The sequence below is a fragment of the Humulus lupulus genome, chromosome 1 (genome assembly GCF_963169125.1).
Source record: "Humulus lupulus chromosome 1, drHumLupu1.1, whole genome shotgun sequence".
Taxonomy (NCBI): domain Eukaryota; kingdom Viridiplantae; phylum Streptophyta; class Magnoliopsida; order Rosales; family Cannabaceae; genus Humulus; species Humulus lupulus.
Window position 1 is genome coordinate 231,120,127 of NC_084793.1, and position 19,626 is coordinate 231,139,752.

Sequence of the window (19,626 nt, forward strand, 5' to 3'; positions counted from 1 at the left end):
TATACTAAAAACCTGTAACAATTTCTCACACGATCTACCCAACCTTTTTACATATTTCATGGATGCAAATGAATGTGTGGTACCTGAATCTATTAATGCATGAATGAGAATACCAGATACAGAAATATCACCTGATAGCACAGAGTTGTTGTTATCAGCATCCACTTGAGTAATCGTAAACACCCTAGCATTTGTATTTTGAGGTCCATCCTTATTTTGTTGGTTCTTCATCAATGGAAAATCTTTGATAAAATGATACCCCTTGCCACATTTGAAGCAAATCTTATTTAGAAGCATGCACTCCCCGAAATTATTCTTTCCACAAGTCTGACATCGTGGTTGTTGTTGAAATCCAGATTGCCTATTTTGCTGACCTCCTTTAAATTTATTATTATGTCATTGTCTAAATTGGAAATGCTTTCCCCTCTTTTGTTGTCATTGAGAAAGAAATTTTGTTCTGTATTGAATGGGGTGTCTCTACGAGGCATGCTAGTAGCAACTTTAGCTTTTGTTATCTTTTCTTTTGTGTGTTCAGTGCTTAATGCTTTCTCCACAGCTTGATCATAAAAAAGAGGCATTGTATGTCCCATATCCACATCTTTGGCCAATTCTAGTTGCAGACCCTCTAGGAAGCGATTCACTCTACTAGTTTCAGTGTTAACCATGTCTAGTGCAAACTTGGCTAATCAGTCAAATGTCTTGGCTTACTCAGCCACTGAAAGATTCCTTTGTTGTAATCTACTGGAATCACCTACTTTAGCAATCAACACAACTTCATTATAATAGTTTTCATTGAAGACCAGTTCAAAGTCTGCTCAAGTCATCTGATTCACTTCTCCAGTCTGCTTAACCACTTCCCACCAAATCTTAGCATCATTTTTCAGTGTATGTGCAGCATAAGAAACTTTTTCCCTGTCACTTAGTTGCGTAAACGCAAAGATGTCTTCTAAAGAACACTTCTAGTCTTTTGCGTCAAGTGGATTAATGCTACCTTTAAATACTAGTGGGTGTTATTTTCAAAAACGTTCATATAGTGGTTCCATAGGGTGCACTGCAAGTGGGGCTTGTGGAGGTGGAGCTTGTGTATGTGGAGGTGGTGGTGTTGGATTTTCAGTAGGTGGTGATTGTGCTTGTCTTTGTCTTTTTTCTGCTAACAATTTCTCAATTTGTTTAGCTTGTCTATTCATTACTGCTCGAAGTTCAGCCATTTCTTGTTCATATTTATTACTACAAGAGCCTTCAGTAGCCCTTGTTGCTTGTTCATGATCAATCTGTGTTATAATATATATCTTAAGACAAAATGCCAATAACTTATGTCATTTAGCTAATAATGCACATGAGGCATGCAACCAACACATAATAAAGCACACATAAAACTTACTGGTGAACTGAGCATTATCCTTTCCTCAATTTGTACATATGAATGGTCTACAAGAACATTTTAACTATAGCTCTGATACCAACTTGTAACACCCTCACTTATTTTAGTTCAAACCATGTTTGAGGTGTTACATTTTAAACTATATCATAATTACTTTTAGTGGAAATGTGGATATATATATTTTTTTATACTTATTTCACATTATTTATATTAAACATAAAGTGTGTCTCAAACATATTATACATAAGTATTCAATAACCCAATTTGTTTTCAAAACATAACCTCACACTTTATTACAGAAAGAATAAGACATATGTTGAAATGATTAATACTATGCTATTACATGCGAATTTGAATTTTGCATTATGGGGAGAAGCCTTGCTTACCGCTTGTCATAATCTAAACTAGATTCCTCTAAAGAAGAATTAAATTTCATCATATGAGATATGGAAAGGAAATAGGCCGAACCTAGGGTATATAAATGTGTGGGGGTGCCTTGCTTATTGTAAGAGCGCGGAGCCTAAAAGGACCAAGTTGGATCCAAGGGCCATCAAATGTGTGTTTGTAGGCTATGCCTCAAAAAGCAAGGCCTATAGGCTATTAGACTTGGAGTCTAATGTGATAATTGAATCAAGAGAAGTGGAGTTCTTTGCGAGTTTTTTGTATAGTGACAATAAGCCTCAAGAACCAATCTCATTAGAAGGAACTTAAGAGGAGTTACCTTCAAGGGTTGTAGAGCAACTGATATTGCCTAGAAGAAGCCAAAGGCTTAAAGAGAGTGGATCACAAAATGAAACCTCTCAAGTGGAGACTCTTTACCTTGTAGAGGGAAACCATAAGGGAGTTACTTGGAAGTATCCTATGGTACGTCAAGTGGAGGATGATCCTAAAACTTTCCAAGAAGTTATGTCCTCAAGGAACTCTAGTTTTTGGAAAGAGGCAATAAATGATGAGAAGGATTCAATTATGTCCAACCACACTTGGGAGATTGTTGATCTACCACAAGGATCAAAGTCAATTGGTTGCAAGTGGGTATTTCGAAAAATACAATACTAATGGGACCATTCAAGCCTATAAGGCAAGATTGGTGGCCACAGGGTTTAGACAAAAGTAATGCATAGATTACTTTGATACCTATGCACTGGTAGCAAGGACAACATCTATAAGATTGTTGTTTGCCATATCATCAATACACAACCTATATGTTCATCAAATGGATGTCAAAACAACATTTCTAAATGGTAACCTCGATGAGGAGGTGCACATGGAACAATCAGAAGGGTTTGTTCTAAGGGGAAATGAACACAAGGTGTGTAAGCTTGTTAAATCATTATATGGTTTGAAGCAAGCACCAAAACAATGGCATGAGAAGTTTGGTGAGGCCATTGTTTCGGATGAGTTTAGACACAATAGTGCGAACAAGTGCTTATACAATAACACTTGTGATGATTATGTCATCTTAGTGTGTCTATATGTTGATGATATGTTGATATTGAATAATGACATGAAAGACATAATAAAAACGAAGAGATTTCTATCTTTTAACTTCAAGATGAAGGACCTTGTAGAGGTTGATGCTATATTAGGTATTAAAGTTAGAAGGGATGTTGGTGGATATGCCTTAGTCAAGCTCATTATGTTAAGAAAATGCTTGACAAGTTTGGTCATCTTATGCAAGTGCAATTGGGAGCTTGATGTATGCCGCTCATTGTACTAGAGTAGACATTAAATTTGCGGTTACTAAACTTAGTAGGTTTACTAGCAATCTAAGTATTTTACATTGGAAGGTCGTTGAAAGAGTATTTGGATACCTTAAGAGGATTCCCCAATGACGAAAACCCAACTCAAAACTTGTTTACATCAAGTGTAGAGTTCAATGGGTAAGAAAAAGTCATTCGATAAGGGAATAATTTCAACATTAACAACTTAAAGTCCCATCAAGGGTGAGTTAATGTTGGTTGCTACCAAAGTGAGGGTTAAGCCTAGGGATTTTAATGAAATTCAGTTGAGGAGCAACAAGCATCTCTAAAGGTAGCAATGATGTTGTAAGAATTTCACCAATGTGAACCTAGAGGTGGGCTGCCTCTCAAGAGAGTAGGAGTTTTCTCTCTGGATGGTTCATGAATGGATCAAGCACAATGGCATTAATAGTGTTGGGCACAAACAATGCGAAATACATAACTGTTGATGGTGAGAACTCGTCAACTAAGTTAAGTTAGAAAAATTGCAAAGTAAAGATTGTCAAAAGAAAAGCTTTAGAAATCTAAGTGTAAACTTCAAGAACAATTGCAGAAGAAAAATGGTGAAATCAGTTTGCATTCACTATGGTGCACTACTACAGTAATTTTCCAACCCCCTCCCATGTGGAATTGGGGTTCATTATATAGTGGGCTCTAATGGCCCTAGATACACTGTGGTCCAGAAGACCAGGTGGTACATAAGTACACAGTCAGGAGAGTGGTTTCAGAGGTGGTGTTGTTGGTACAAGTTCATGGCCAGGTACCATGAGGATGCCTCCACTACTCGACCGTACGACTGTCAGAGGAGTGGCGCAGGTGGTAGTGGTGTCGACTCTAACATCTGGTTGGGAGCATGCAGGCCAGGCCCTCTCTCCTAGTGCTCCAACTACTTGTCTTGCATGAGTGCCATGGTCAGGCGTACGGGGTCTTAAAAGCCGTACCCCATACAAGATTGTATTAACATGACCTTTCTTAATCATACTTGGGCTTTCACCTCTAGATGGTGGGGTTTCCACAGGTCCCCACAGGAGATGCATCTCGAGGTGAAGGGCGCGAGATGCTCTCTTGCGAGGCCCTCGTGGCGCAGCTGGGGCGAGGCCGTCTGCTGAGTGCCATGGCGCGCGAGGCGCTGGGGCTCGCGAGGCCGCCTGCTAAGGGCCATGGCGCGCGAGGCGAGGCCATCTGCTGAGTGTCGTGGTGCGCGAGGCGCTGGGGCTCGCGAGGCTGCTTGCTGAGTGCCGCGGCGCGCGAGGCACTAGGGCTCGCAAGGCTGCCTGCTGAATGTCGTGGCGCGCGAGGCGGTGGGTGAGGTGCGCACGCGAGGCGGTCTACGCAGGGCGTTGGACGCGTTGAGGGGTGGTGCGAGGCTGGGGCCTCGCGAGATGTGTGTGCGGCTGTGATGCGCGAGCCGCCTCGCTGGGCGCGTCGAGAGGTGATGCGAGGCGGGGGCCTCGTGAGACGCACATGCGCCATGAGGTGATGCGAGGCCGTTGCAAGAGGACGGTGGCCCGAGCGTCCCGCGGCTCAGACATGTATTTAGGCCTTTATGGGACCTTAGCACGCGCCTTGGATCTTTTACAGGCATGTAATATTGAGCATCCACACTTGCCCCCCAGTCTAGGAGAGGACCTTTAGGTGCTCTTGTAGACTATTCTCCTTTATTCTTATAAATAGGCCTTCATGCAAGGCTTATTATTTTCACCTTACTTCCTTGGCTTAGTGGTTTTGAGAATCCTTCCTCTTTCAAGAGGTGAGGGGTTCAATCCCCCAGATCCTCATTTTTTCCATAGTTTCCTTCATTTTATTTTTTCATTTCATTTTTTTTTTTTTTACATATGAGCTAATTTTTGGTATGTCTATTTGGAGGCTAACGCATCCTTTTTGTCTATTTTTGCAGACGCGTATTTTCGACCATCTGGTGCTTTTAGCCCTCGACCTCTTTTTTGGCCTCGACAGCCTCTAATTTCTACATCTTGAGGTATATTCTCTTTTTCCCTTGTTTTCATTGGGTCCAAATTAGCATTACTCGAGATGGGGTACCATGGCCTGAGCTTGCAGTGAGTTTGCCTAGTTGCATGCCCCTCTTTTTTATACCCTATAGTGGGTCATTTAGGGCGTTTGCATCTAGAGGTTTTAAGCCCATTCCTTTGTGTTTTTTAGCCATCCCCTCATTTATACGTGAACCCCTTTTTGCTTTCGGGACGAGGTCTCATGGCCAGTGACGGTCCGTTCGACATACCTCCAGGAGTTGAGTTTGTTGACCTGTCCTCAGACTCAGAGTCCCCTGAGGAAAACCCTTACCAAGACTATGACTCCTTAAGGCAGGCCCGTATCCGTCCCCTTGAGCACATGGCTGAACTTAGGCGTAAAATTTGGGTGGTGGAGAGTGAAATTGACTCAAAGCTAAGAGGAGATGGAACACCCTTCCCCCTGACCTTAGTGACCATGTAGCGGGCCTTAGGGTGACCCTTTTAGAGTTGCAGAGGGAGTTGGAGTTTATGGAGGGGCACCTTCCGCCTGAGCCCCCCAGCCAATCCTCGCCTGATGAGTGTCATGGGGCCGCTTCTGCTTCCCCTCAGCCCTTAATTTCGATCTTCCCTAGCCTAGCGCTTCTGTAGCCGGTCCCCCGGTGGAAGACTCTTGCTAGGAAGAGAAAATGGAGGGTCAAGTTTCCTGTCTCTTCCTCACCTTTTTCTTTTGGTTTTGTAGATATGCCGAGGGCACGACGACAGGTGTCTACCAATGAACCGGACGAGGTTCCCTTACTAGCATCTGAACTGGTGTCACATGTGTTAGAAAGCAAGCTGAAAGAAATTGTGAAGCACTACCGCGTTCCTCCGAAGTACGCCTTATACGCTCCTTTGGAGACATGCCGGGCTGACAGCCCTAGGACCGGCTTCGTGGCCCTTAGTGAGAACATTTTGAAGGCGGGTGGTACCATCCCCTTGCACCCGTTTTTCATAGCGGTCCTTAACTACTTCGACCTGGCCCCTCTTCAGCTGGCACCCAATGGCTGGCTGACTCTGAGCTACCTTTTCATTGCGTTCGTGATAATTTCCAAACGTGCCCCTACGGCGCTAGAGGTGCACTTCCTGTATAACCTCATGCCCTCTCCCAAGTCCAAGGGCTTCTACTATTTGCAAAAGGCCAATAACGAGGTCCCTTTGATAGAGGGCTCGGTGTCCAATCCGGGGTCCTGGAAGCAGGACTTTTTTCTTCGTAAAGGGCCCTCTTTCTGTCCGTGAGGACTTCCGCGCCACCCCCAGTAAGTACCCTGAGCCTCCTTTTCTTTTTATTAGAACTCACTATTTTATATTTATGTTTGTTTTGACAATGGCGTGGGTCATGCAGAGAAATTTTCTGTTCCCGAGGTCGTTGGGTCGAAGGCGGACGCCGTGAAGGACCTCATTAATGCTGACCCCGCCCTGAAAAAGGCAGTGTTCTTATTCACCGTGGAAAATCTTAACCTCCACAGGCTGTCCTCGGTTTCGAACCCCAAGTTGTTGTGGACCATCCCTGTATCCAAGAAGATGAAGGCAGTGTCAGTCGAGCCTTGCCCAGACGAAGGTGAGGCTGAGGATGAGCCGGAGGAAGCCCCCCTTGAACGCGGGGGACCTTACCAGCTGCCCCCATCTCTTGGGGGATGCCCTCCTTATGCCTCTTATGACTAGGACATAGCCTCCCAATATCAAGACCAGCATGCCGTACCGGGGTGTTTTGTTTGCCCCAACCCTGAGGGCTATGATGTAACGACCCGGATTTTCAAGACTCGATAATGCGGAAATATAAATGTTTTCATTTAACAAAATGTCTCAAAAACCCATAGAAAAAAAAAACTTTTTTAAAAAGTTGTATGGCCATACTTAACATTTAGTTACAAACATGTTTTATAAAGAGTAGAGTGAGCCTAGTTTAGGAAAATTACACAACATTTCCAAAAATAAAACGGCTTCCCAAAAGGTCGGTCCACATGTACATTTGCAAGGAAGACTCCAGCGCTCACTGCACTGCCTTGCCCTTGCTCTTACCTACAACATGAAACAACTAGGTAAGCGAAAACGCTTAGTAAGATCAACTTTCAAACAAAGCAGATAGAGAAATAGGGATCCGGACCCATCCGGACCCTACACAATCAATTTCAAGAACGCCAAAGCGTCCTGGCAAACTTATGGTCATGCCTGATAACCAATGATAAATTAATTCGTAACTAGATAAAAATCCTGCACTCAGAAAAATCCCAGAACAAGCAGATATATTATATCACAACTATATCTTACCAACAATTATATCCCTGCACTTAGAAAATCCCAGAGCAAGCAGATATACTATATCACAACTATATCTTATCAACAATTATATCCCTGCGCTCAGAAAATCCCAGAGCAAGCAGATATATTATATCACAACTATATCTTATCAACAATTATATCCCTGCGCTCAGAAAATCCCAGAGCAAGCAGATATATTATATCACCACATAATTCGAGACCAACGCTCGACAATTTCCAACAATTCATGCGTAACGCGCCCTCCAACATAATTGCTAATCTGTAAAAGAGAACTGAGTCCCCACACTAAGATCTAGCCAATAAATATTCTCATCAAGGGTAACTATCGTGTTACCTAGGGCATCGCTACATATTCAAGAGTGTAATCCAATTTACACGATTTTTCGGAGACTTCTATGTTAATCAGTGGTGCTGGTGAGCAGCTGCCCCTAGGGTGTTCAACCTCACTCAATCTTGGCAACCCCTAGTATCTCTAGGCACTCTCACGGAATGGCCAATATTCACGGCTGCTATCCGGGAATAACTTATCAGAGCACTTGCTCGGATTCTAACCGTCCAATGATTAAGTAAGCATGAGGGCCCCTAGGTCCCATTTATCTTGGCGCCCCTAGGTTTAACCAGCTTATCCTCATCTCATGGCCACTCGTCGCGGTAATGAACCGGACATAAATAAAATCAAGCAGTGTGACGGGGATCAACCGTCTAGGATATGACGGACTTCTACCGTTCATATTTTCTAAATCAGCACTCACTAGACTAACGTCTCTAAGCAACTTTCTATGACAGCCTATATATATGCATGTATCCCTATACTAACATACAAGACAATAATCATTTCATGTTGCAGCCATACAATATAAGTTGACTTACTTGGAGTCCTTAGCGCTCAGCAAGTTTTCACCCTCCAACGTTCAGTCCAGTTACGCTTAGCCAATACTGTAGTTATCCATACAGTATACTCGGATTAATTATGGCACTAATAATTCATTATTATTATTTTGGGCAGTTTGGTCATTTTAATAAAAGTCATTTGTAAGGATTTATAATCCTTATTTGGTTTTAAACCTATTAAGGAAAGTCATACAAAATATTCGAGACTAAACCCTAAGTCTCGGGGAGACCTATCCTAAGGTCTCGATACCTAGGCTCGGGTATCACAATGGTATTTCCCCACAACCCGCTAAAAATCTTACTCTTTCAAGGTATCACTATTAACCCGCACTTTCGACTAGTCGGTTAAAATATGTAAGATTTTAGCCGGTATTATATCCAGAAAATACAAATAATTTCCTTAATTATTTTTAAAGAAAATAAACTCTTTAAATTTTCCTTTTATTTTTCTTAAGGTTTTAATATCTAAAAACCGTTTTAAGAAAATTGCCTAATTTGTCTTAATTAGGAAAACCGTTATAAATTTCTCATCTTGACTAATTAATTTTCCCAAAAGCAATTAATCAATTTTACTTACTAGAAAAATAATTCATTTAAACTCAAAGGGGTAATTTTAGTGAAAATATGATTTCAAGACTTACCAATTTATATCTTGAAATAAACAAAATTTTACTTTTTACCTTATGTTCTAAAATCTCATTTTTACACTAAGTGTGAAAAACCTAATTTTCGCATTTTTAACTACATAATTCGTTAGTTCATAACTTGAAATTTACTTACCCAATTGTTACCAAAATTTCCCAATTCCATTTTTGTTATGCCATTTAGGTCTTTGTAAAATATTAGGTCAAAATGAGCATTTTTGATTGGTGAAATCATTTTCCAACAATGAGGTAAAAATGACCTTATTTTCAAGTCCTTATTTTTTTCCAAACTTTGACAGTTAATAACTTTCAAACCGTTTAATATTTTCTTACCAAATTTTACAGTGGACTAATAGGTTATGCCAGAAATATGTCCACAAAATTTTAGAAAAAACTGGGTTCATTTGCCCTATACAGTGGCTGTCCAAATTTGGTTCCGAAAATAAGAATACGAAAAAAAACAGTTTTTTACCTAAACTTTGAAATAGCATAACTTACTCATTTCTAAACATTTTTTAGTGTTTCAAAAGCTCAATTTTATGTACTCAATCTCAACAACATCACAGTACAATTTAATTTTACAAAAAAAATATACAGTGCCTGCTTGACCCCTTGGAAGTCACAGCTTAAAACATGTTTTGTTTTAGGGTATCCTACAAAACCCTTGGGGGTTTTGGTTCCCATTTTCAAAAATCAATACACATGCATCATAAAAATTATTAAACAACTACCATAACCTTATTACATCATCAACAAGAAACTCTAAGCATTAGATATACAAAATAATGCTTAAAACTAAAAACCCTACAACAAACTCATCAAAAGTAAACTTTTTACCTCTTTGGTGTTCTTGCTTAAGGTTTGGACCTTCCTATAAGCTTTGACTCCTTCAAAACCTTTCAAAAACCCTAACAAACTTCCCCCAACAACATAGTCAATTAGCTATTTGAAACTCTATGCTTAAAACTTTACAAAAACCTAGATTAGTGAAAGTTTACCTTAGGGAAAATACTTCCTAGACCAAGACTTAGCTTCCAAGTTTCTTTGGTGTTCTTGGGGTTGAAAATGGAGAGAACACTTGAGAGAGTCTTCAAAAATCAGATGAGAGTGAATGAGGGAGGGAGAGTGGTCGGATTTGGGTGTTAGAATGGCTCACACAACTCTTCAAAATATCACAAAACACTTGAGTGCTTTTCTACCCACTTGCCCACTTGACTTCTTAATTAAATGGGATTTGAATTTTATAAAATTGGGTTCACACCACTCTAAAATAGCACATGGCCAGCCACCCTTTTCCATATATGTGACCATTAATTTTTTTTTTTATTTTTTTTTATAAAGGTTAATAAAGGTTTATAAGAAGAAAAGTCCAAATTGACTTTTGACACCTTTTTTCACTCTTATTAAGTTTTAATCACCAAACTTAACATTAATTAATTAAATTAAATGTCTCTCACATTTAATTTAATTAATCACATAATAAAATTTAACCTAAGGTCCATTCATGGAATAAAATTCCCCATTTCGGCAAAATTAGGCATTTAACACAAAATGCCCTAAAATTTCCATTTTCTTTTAGGTTTATTATTTTTTACCAAACTTTAACTTTTATGAATGTATTTTATGCCCAAAATATAATTGCCATGATTTTTCGTTTTATTTTCCGAGATTTTTACCCGATCAGGGTTTTTGTGTCGGTCCAGGACCGAAAGTCTTATCTTGACTTTTAAAATCACAAAATTCATATTTTGGCTAGCAATAACTCATGGAATACTTACAAACAAAATATAATATTATTTAAAATAATATTCTTAACCCGGGGGAAAAATACCGACCCGAGTCGTTTAAAGGTACCCGAAAACGTAGGACGTTACATATGACGCTTTCACTCAGGCTCCTCTCGACCCTGGTCCATCGAGGGCTTACTTTGCCAATTTTCCAGCACCTCCCTCTGATCTACCTGGGCCTCACTTTTCCACTTTTTCTGTGCCCCCTCCCGTTTCAGCGAGCGGGTCGTCTGTCCTTACCCAGCCAGGTGCCCCTGGCCTGGATGGGGCGCCCTGGGTAAATCGTATGTCGACCACTTACGGGTGGCAGTTCACCCAAATCGCCTCAGACCTCCCTGAGCCTGACTGGAACAGTCTTGGGAGTTTCGCTCTGTCAGACCTTGGGGAAACCTTAAGGCGCACCACTGCTTGGGTGAGTTCATGCATCTTGTGTCGGTCCTATTATATATAGATGTACATACATTTTTTTTTGTTACTTATTATTTCTGTTGTTAACTTTCTTGTGCAGGCCCATATTGTGGCTCAACGGTTTGCCGACTCGGCCAACATTCTCTCCGCGACAAGTGCTGAGAGGGACAGTCTCATGGCCCGGGTCGGGGAGCTCGAGAAGGAGCTTGAGAACATCCAGACTGAACTAAAAGGGGTTCGATCCAAACTTTCTGTCTCGACAAAAAGGAAGCTGAAGGTGGCTGCCAAGGCCACGACGCTGCAAGACAAGGTCAACAGCCTAGAGAGCGAACTCCAAGGGACCAAGGCTATCGCGGCTGCGTCGCAGGAGAGAGTCACTCATTTAGAGGCCAAACTCGAGGCTGCCAGGGCCGAACTCCAGGCTGTTAGGGCCGATGTAGCCACGTCGCGGGAGAGAATTGCTTCCTTAGTGGCGACTCAGACAACTATCGAGTACAGGTCCATAGACCGCATCCTTTACGGTGTGTCGAGGCAGGATCCCAACTTCAATTTTTCTTCTTTTGGTGAGCATGCCGTTGCTCGAGCGGCCGTGGCAGGAGGCCTTGAGGTCGTCATATCCTCATTTTTGTCAACTATCGCGCTGTGGGCTTATGCTCACCTTGAGCCTTTGTAATATTATTGTTATTATTTTTATTTTGTGAATCTTTTCATGTTATCAAGACTCCTTTTTCAATATATATATATACATGTGTGGTTATTTATCTCTTACTCTTCTGCGTTTGAGGTATTTTTGAGCCTGTATGATGGGGTTTGGTAGGTTCCCCTCTTTTATTTACGAGGCTAGAGGTCTTTTGGAGCCCATGTGAAAGGGTTCACTGGGACCTTTTTTAGTGCCCCTTGATTACTTCTGTAAGGATATTTTGACCCCTTGGGTTCTAGCTATCCTTTTATATATTCTTGCGCGCGCTTATTAATTTTTGCGAGAAGCGTCCTTCTCGTCGTTATTCATAGTACTATTTTTGCAAGGGTCTCTTTTAGGACCCTTTTTGGCTAGACGGCTTGGTGGCCGCTCTAGGCTTATTGGTGGGTGCTCTCTCTAAGGTCTTTCCTCCTGTGGGAGCACCTGCCTTTATTTGGAAGTGTGTTTTTCTTTTTCTTTTTTTTGTAAGACCCTTTGGCCTCCTTGATGTTCACAAGGGTAGCTAATCCTTGTGAACCCAAGGGATGCCTTGTAAGGTCCCCTCCCTATTTTATAAATATAAGAACTTCGCTTAAGGCCCTGATACAAGGGGTCCTTTTGGGATCATGGTCCCTTTTAGGGTCCTCCTGATAGAGGGTCCTTTTTAGGATCCTCCTGGTGCACAGGGTCCTTTTTAGGATCCTCCTGATAGAGGGTCCTTTTTAGGATCCTGGTGTAAAGGGTCCTTTTTTGGATCCTCCTGTTTGCTGGGGGGTCCTTTTTAGGTTCCTCTTGTTAGAGGGTCCTTTTTTGCTTGCTGTATGTCTTTACCTCCTGTCCTGCCCCCCAAGTGTTTGGTGAAATTTATTTCGGCAGGCACTTTGGCTGATGCTCGCATAGAGAAGAACAATAACACATGAAGTTGCAAACAGTTTCATTCATAGCATGTGGTTTACAACGGCATATTTAAAGAAGGGTTACATCTAATTGGGAGGTTACCTAGGTAGCCTCTTTGATTCTTACACACTATGCTAACATAACAAGGAACAAACTAAACATAGGTCCTCTGTGCACCGGGGGCCGAAGCCCCACTGGTAGCATTTATCGAGGTGTTCTGCAACTCGTGGGTCCAACTCTTGTGGGTCGCACCTTCATACACAACCATCGCCATCGGCACTGATGGTTTTGTGGCTGTGCAGAGGGACGTGTTATAGCATTCCCTCGCTTCCTTCTGCTCCCCTTTCATGCATGCTACTCCCCCAGGGGTTGGGAATTTCATAGCCAGGTGATACACAGAAGTTATCGCCTTCAATTCTCTCAGAGAGGGTCTCCCTAATACCGCGTTGAAGGCTGAGGTGCAATCCACCATGACAAAGTTTGCCATTATGGTGGTTTGCTTGGGTTGTTCCCCCATGGTGAGGGCTAATTCAATCGCACCTAGGGGTTGTATCGAGTCCCCTGTGAACCCGTAAAGGGAGGAATTGCAGGGTTTCAGGTGTCGGACACTCAGTCCCATATTCTCCAAAGCGAGGCGATGCAGGATGTCCACAGAGCTTCCATTATCCACTAGGACTCGATGTACTCTCATGTTCGCGAGCTGGACAGTTAGCACCAGGGGGTCATTATGAGGGAAATGCACCCCCTGCGCGTCTTCTTTAGTGAAAGTTATTGAGTCATTCTCGCCCTTGAAACTCTTCGGGGGGCATTGCTCCAGACTTAAAACGCATGGTGGTGGACTTCGTCTGGCCTCCTTGGCGTATTTATCTCGTCCCTTCCTTGAATCGCCTCTGAATCCTGGTCCTCCAAATATGGTCCTGACCTCTCCCTGTACTTCTGGGGCCACCCCTCGCGCCCGCGGCAGGGACGCTCCTTCTTCTAGCCTCTGGTTCTCCTTGCGCACGTATCTGCCCAAATGTCCCCTATGAATGAGCTCCTCGATTTCCACCTTCAAATGGTTGCATTCCGCGGTGGTGTGGTCGACATCCTTGTGATACTGGCAATACCTGCTGGGGTCTCTTTTAGACCGGTCTTTTTTCATTGGCGGGGGTCTTTTGAAAGGGACCTGGTTTTCGTTCGCAACGAAAATATGCTCCCTCTCATGGGTGAGGTCATTGTAAAAGGTGTAGGGGCCTTGTAGGCGCTCCTCAGAGCGTTGATGCTTCCGGGGTCGATCATCCCTTGTTCCCTCATAAACCCCCTTCTTCTTTGCACTGCTTGGGTTTTCTCAGGCTGAAGGTTTTGAGGGCGACGGGGCTTTTCCGGCTTTGAGGTTCTCGTGACCATCCTCCACGCAAATGTATTTTTGTGCCCGCTCGTAGAAATCATCCAAGTCTTTGACCTCCCTCTTGAGCATGTTATCCCATAACTTGCTTCCTGGGTGTACTCCAGCTGTGATGGCCATTTTCAGCTCTCGGCGGGTCAGGCTCCCTACTTTAGCTGCCTCCATATTGAACCTGTGAATATAGTTCTTCAGACTCTCGTTTTCTCCTTGCTTCACATTTGCGAGGCTGGTGCCTGGCATCGTGTAGTCTCGCATGGCGTGGTGCTGTTGGAGGAATTCATCCGAAAGCTGTTGCCAAGATCTGATGGACCCCGGTCTAAGTCTTTTGAACCATTTGTACGCAGGCCCTTTTAAGGTGACAGCGAAGCAATGACATCTCGCCCCACTGCCAATTCCCCTCAGCTTCATCAAATCGTTAAATGTATCTAGATGGTATTTTGGATCTGTGCTTCCTTCGTAGGGGGTCACATGGGGCTCCTTAAAATTGGCAGGGAGCCGAATGGCTTGGATCTCCCTAACGAAGGGTGACTCATGGTCGAACTCTTCCTCAACAGCTTGACCTCCAGAAGCAGTCACGATCTTGCTTCGCAGGCTCCTCATTTCTGTGTCCAGTGTCTGCCTCCTCTTGCTTAGGGAGTCCCTTAAAGCGGACGGGTTAAAATCCCCCTTTCCTTTGCCCTCTCGAGGCGCCACAGGGGGCGTGGTCCTTTCGCCCACCCTCTTCTTGTTGAGCTCCTCCCGTAAATCTGAGGGTGCCTTTTTTGAGGTGACCTCGTCATCGTTGCGAGGGGCAGCATTTGTCTTCGGCTCTGGCTTCTGGGCCTGCTTCGGTGGTTCAGGATGTTCTCGTTGCTTCATTCAGGGGGTGTTACTAGTGGAATGTCGAGTCCTCCCATTGTCTACCGGGACAGTGGTCTCTGCCCCCTCCTAACCTTTCTCTTTTCTCTTGGGCAAGGTCGCACTTGACTTACCTTGCAACAGGCCATTCAGCACCTCTTGCATATTCTCCAGGGTGGTCTCCAACCTTTGGTTCTTACAGTGCAGCTCACGTATTTCCTCTTCGTAGGACCGAGATTTTGAACTTGAGCTCACGGAATGGACCCGAGGATGTTTATCATGTCTATGCGTCGAGGGGCCCAGGTCCTGCCGGCCGGAGTTCGGTACTTGTGGTGGTTTAGGAGGCGGGAACTCGTTGGCATTTCCCGGTGGTGCCCTTGGAGGACTCTCTCCTGGCGGGACGGCTAGTGACGAGACCTCTCTATCACCCTTGTGAACCTCAGGGTCCCTAGGGGGCTCCACATATCTGGGTGGAGGAGGATCTTTCATGGAGGCCTTCAGCTGGACTCCGTTAAGGTGGACCTCCACCTCTCGTGGCTCCCTGAGTCGCTTTGAACATCTCGGCATTTCTTCTTGCCGGAAGTAATGGTAGAACAGTAGCTTGGTACTTAGGTTCCCAAAGACAGCGCCAAACTGTTGACGGTGAGAACTCGTCAACTAAATTAAGTTAGAAAAATTGCAGAAGAAAAATGGTGAAATCAGTTTGCATTCACTATGGTGCACTGCTACAGTAATTTTTCCAACCCCCTCCCATGTGGAATTGGGGTTCATTATATAGTGGGCTCTAATGGCCCTAGATACACTGTGGTCCAAGGGACCAGGTGGTACATAAGTACACTATCAGGAGAGTGGTTTCAGAGGTGGTGTTGTTGGTACAAGTTCATGGCCAGGTACCATGAGGATGCCTCCACTACTCGACCGTACAACTGTCAGAGGAGTGGCGCTGGTGGTAGTGGTGTCGACTCTGACATCTGGTTGGGAGCATGCAGGCCAGGCCCTCTCTCCTAGTGCTCCAACTACTTGTCTTGCATGAGTGCCATGGTCAGGCGTACGGGGTCTTAAAAGCCGTACCCCGTACAAGATTGTACTAACATAACCTTTCTGAATCATACTTGGGCTTTCACCTCTAGATGGTGGGGTTTCCAAAGGTCCCCACAGGAGATGCATCTCGAGGTGAAGGGCGCGAGATGCTCTCTCGCGAGGCCCTCGTGGCGCAGCCGGGGCGAGGCTAGGCGAGGCTGCCTGCTGAGGGCCGTGGCGCGCAAGGTGAGGCCAAGCAAGGCCAGGCAAGGCCATCTACTGAGTGCCGTGGCGCGCGAGGCACTGGGGCTCGTGAGGCTGCCTGCTGAGTGCCACGGTGCGCGAGGCGCTGGAGCTCGCAAGGCTTCCTGCTGAATGCCGTGGCGCGCGAGGTGGTCCACGCGGGGTACTGGGCGCGCTGAGGGGTGGTGCGAGGCTGGGGCCTCGCGAGATGTGTGTGCGGCTGTGACGTGCGAGCCGCCTCGCTAGGCGCGCCGAGAGGTGATGCGAGGCGGGGGCCTCACGAGACGCACATGCGCCATGAGGTGATGCGAGGCCGTTGCAAGAGGACGGTGGCCTAAGCGTCCCACGGCTCAGACATGTATTTAGGCCTTTATGGGACCTTAGCACGCGCCTTGGATCTTTTACAGGCATGGAATATTGAGCATCCACAATAAGTAATCAGATAGAATTGTGTGCGACGTTACCAGTTCTTATCATTAGGAATGTTGGGTTCAATCTTTTAAGAATACCTTAGCATTTCGATTTAAGCTTTGTAGTGTTTTCACTGAGGTAAAGTTCAAACCAAAAAGTTACTTTACTTTATGCACTAATATCGTTAGCTAGAGAAGTGATGATGTATTTAACCAAGTGGGGGAATGTTGAGATTGATTAAATACATGATGAAATTGTTTAGGCACGAAGATGTGCTAAAACAATAACGATTTCACAAAAGTCAACAAGTGAAAGTTCACTTTCGGTATAGACATTAATAAATCAAACTTTTGGGCTCAAAATGTTTATTTGGAGTATATAAGAGTACCCAAGATATTTGGGAACATTTGGAGGTGTTTTGAGCCAAGTCTTGGAGTGCAAAAATAAAGGCATTGGTGATGCGTCGCCCAAAGCTTTGAAACCTTAGACTAAACGGACTAGGCAATGCATCGCCTGGGCCATTACGGGGTGTCCGTGTGGTTACGTAATTTAGCTCCAAAACCATAATTTAAATGCTCTAATCTCATTGGTTGAGTCTAATAAGGTTCATATACTATCTAAGGGGTTCATATGAGTTAATTGGTGAGTTGATCACTCAACTCTCTCTTTCTCCCTTTAAAAGAAGAACTCTCTCTCTCTCTCTCTAGCTCCAAGATTACTAGTTTTCTCAAAGATCTTCATCAAAAAAGTTTGGCTTGTATGAAGGATCAAGACTTGTGTATCCCAATATCATTCCATTGTTGTAGCTTCAAGCATTTCCATAGACAAGGCTAGGAACAAAGATTTTTGGACAACAAATCTTTATTTGTGTCAAGCCTTGAACTTTTGTGTTTCACATAAAATCATAGATTGTGATTTTATGTTCCTAGGGTTTGTTCTTCAAGGAAGGCCAACTCTAAACTCTTATATCATTGTGTTTATGTATTTTGTGTTTAACTATTCTCAAAGGATTTACTTGTATCTTTTGTTTTGAGTTGTATCACAAACCAAAGCTTATCTATAGTATAATCCCCAACATTGAGCGCCCTCAACAAAACTCGGTAGTTGAGTGTAAGCATCAACATATTCTTAATGTAGCTCAGGCTCTAGCATTAAAATCAAAATTATCTCTCTCATATTGGAATTATTTTATTAATATAGCTATATATCTTCTCAATAGAACACCATCTGTGTAACGCCCTACTACCTTAGAGCCGTTACTAAGTGAGTTTAAAATGTGCAATTAACTCGCTAAACGAGGTTTTTAAAACAAAAGTGTGATTAAACAAAAAGTCAAGGCTGTAATCTTTAAAAATTCCTTAATTCATTGAAAAATTCAAGTGTCTTATATTTGGGATCCCAAAGTACAGTTTAAAAAGTGTTTACAATTCCAAAATAGGTTTACAGGTAATTAACCATCAAAATCAGAGTTTAATACAGCCATTTCTCAATATGCCCCCAACCAAAGCAGTCGGGCAGGCCAAATATGTACGCGCCGCCCCACGCTCTCCGTACTCATGGATGGTTGACTTTTTCCTTGCCCTTACTTGCAACACAAAGCACCCGTGAGCCGAAGCCCAGCAAGAAAACTCTTACAGCACATAACATACGCATATTATATAATCAGCATATTAGTCAATCCACAGATAACACAAATAGTCCATCAGACTGAACACATACGACCATGCTGTCCCAGAAGCGTTACCAACGCCTGGGATCTCGGTTCTCACCATAAGGATATCTCATGTATCCATTGGGGTCTCACCCTAACCATAAGCACTCCATGTGCTAAGTGTTATTCCCGGCCCCACTTCCGTTCTCGGCCTTCACAGTTCTCGGTCCCTCGCCGTTCTCGGCTCCTTGCCATTCCTGGCCCCTTTGTCGTTCATTCTACTATAACCACATATAGCATACCTAAACAGCATTCAAGCATATAGTAATTCAATCAAGGCTACATCCTAACAATAATACAATCTAGGGTCGTGCCCTGCAACAACACTATGGGCCCATGCCCTGCTCTACGGGTGTTATAGTTTTCTTACCTGTATCCCGAGCTTCACAATGCATCAAAGTCACGAGCACGGTCCTCTACCCCGAGCCTCTCCGAAAACCTAGTCACAACACATATAAAGAACTCTTTAATACTAACCAATTCAAAACCACCTCTCGGGACTAATCCCATACTCTCGGGATCCCTAAATTCTTAAAACAATGTATCAGAAACATTCCCCGAGCCCCCGGAACAAATGCCCAAAAATGAAAAATTCCCTGTCCTGAAAATAGCCTTGTGTCGCGGCGCTACCCTTGAGGGTCGCGGCAACCAGCAAGTTAGAGAGTACCCCAGCTCCTGATACAACCTCGCGCCGCGGCGCCAAAGAATAGGGTCGCGGCGCCCCTTCGCGAACCTAGAAATCTGGGTTTTCCCTTGCATTTTCCCTGGGCCAAAACACTCCCAATTCAACCCCAATGCATACCCAAATCTCATAATCAATCCAAAACCTCAAATAAACCATCTAACAACCTATAAACACCACCAACAAGCTTAAACACACAATCACACCCAAAATCCACACTTGAGTTTCAGATTTCAAACACTTAAACCAGAGCTTGAGAAAAATGTAAACCAGACTTCTAGATCCTTAAACCATATCAGATACAAAAATTCAAACATGTTTAAACTCTTACCTCAATCAAGAGTTCAACTTTGAGCTGCTCTTCCTAATCAAGTTCCAAGCTCAAATTACAACCTCCTGCTGAACCTAACCTCAATTCATCCCAAGAATTTACCAAACAAAGCACATAACTCAATTCTCAATTCCATGATATTCTTAGCTAAATTCTACAACATAAACACAGAATTTGTTTACCATTCACTGAATAATCCTCCAAGTTCCCTTAGCTTTAATTCTCTTATTGATCCCAAGAGATTTGCCCTTAGTTTTCCCTTTCCTCCTCTAGGTTTTCTTTCAATTTCAGC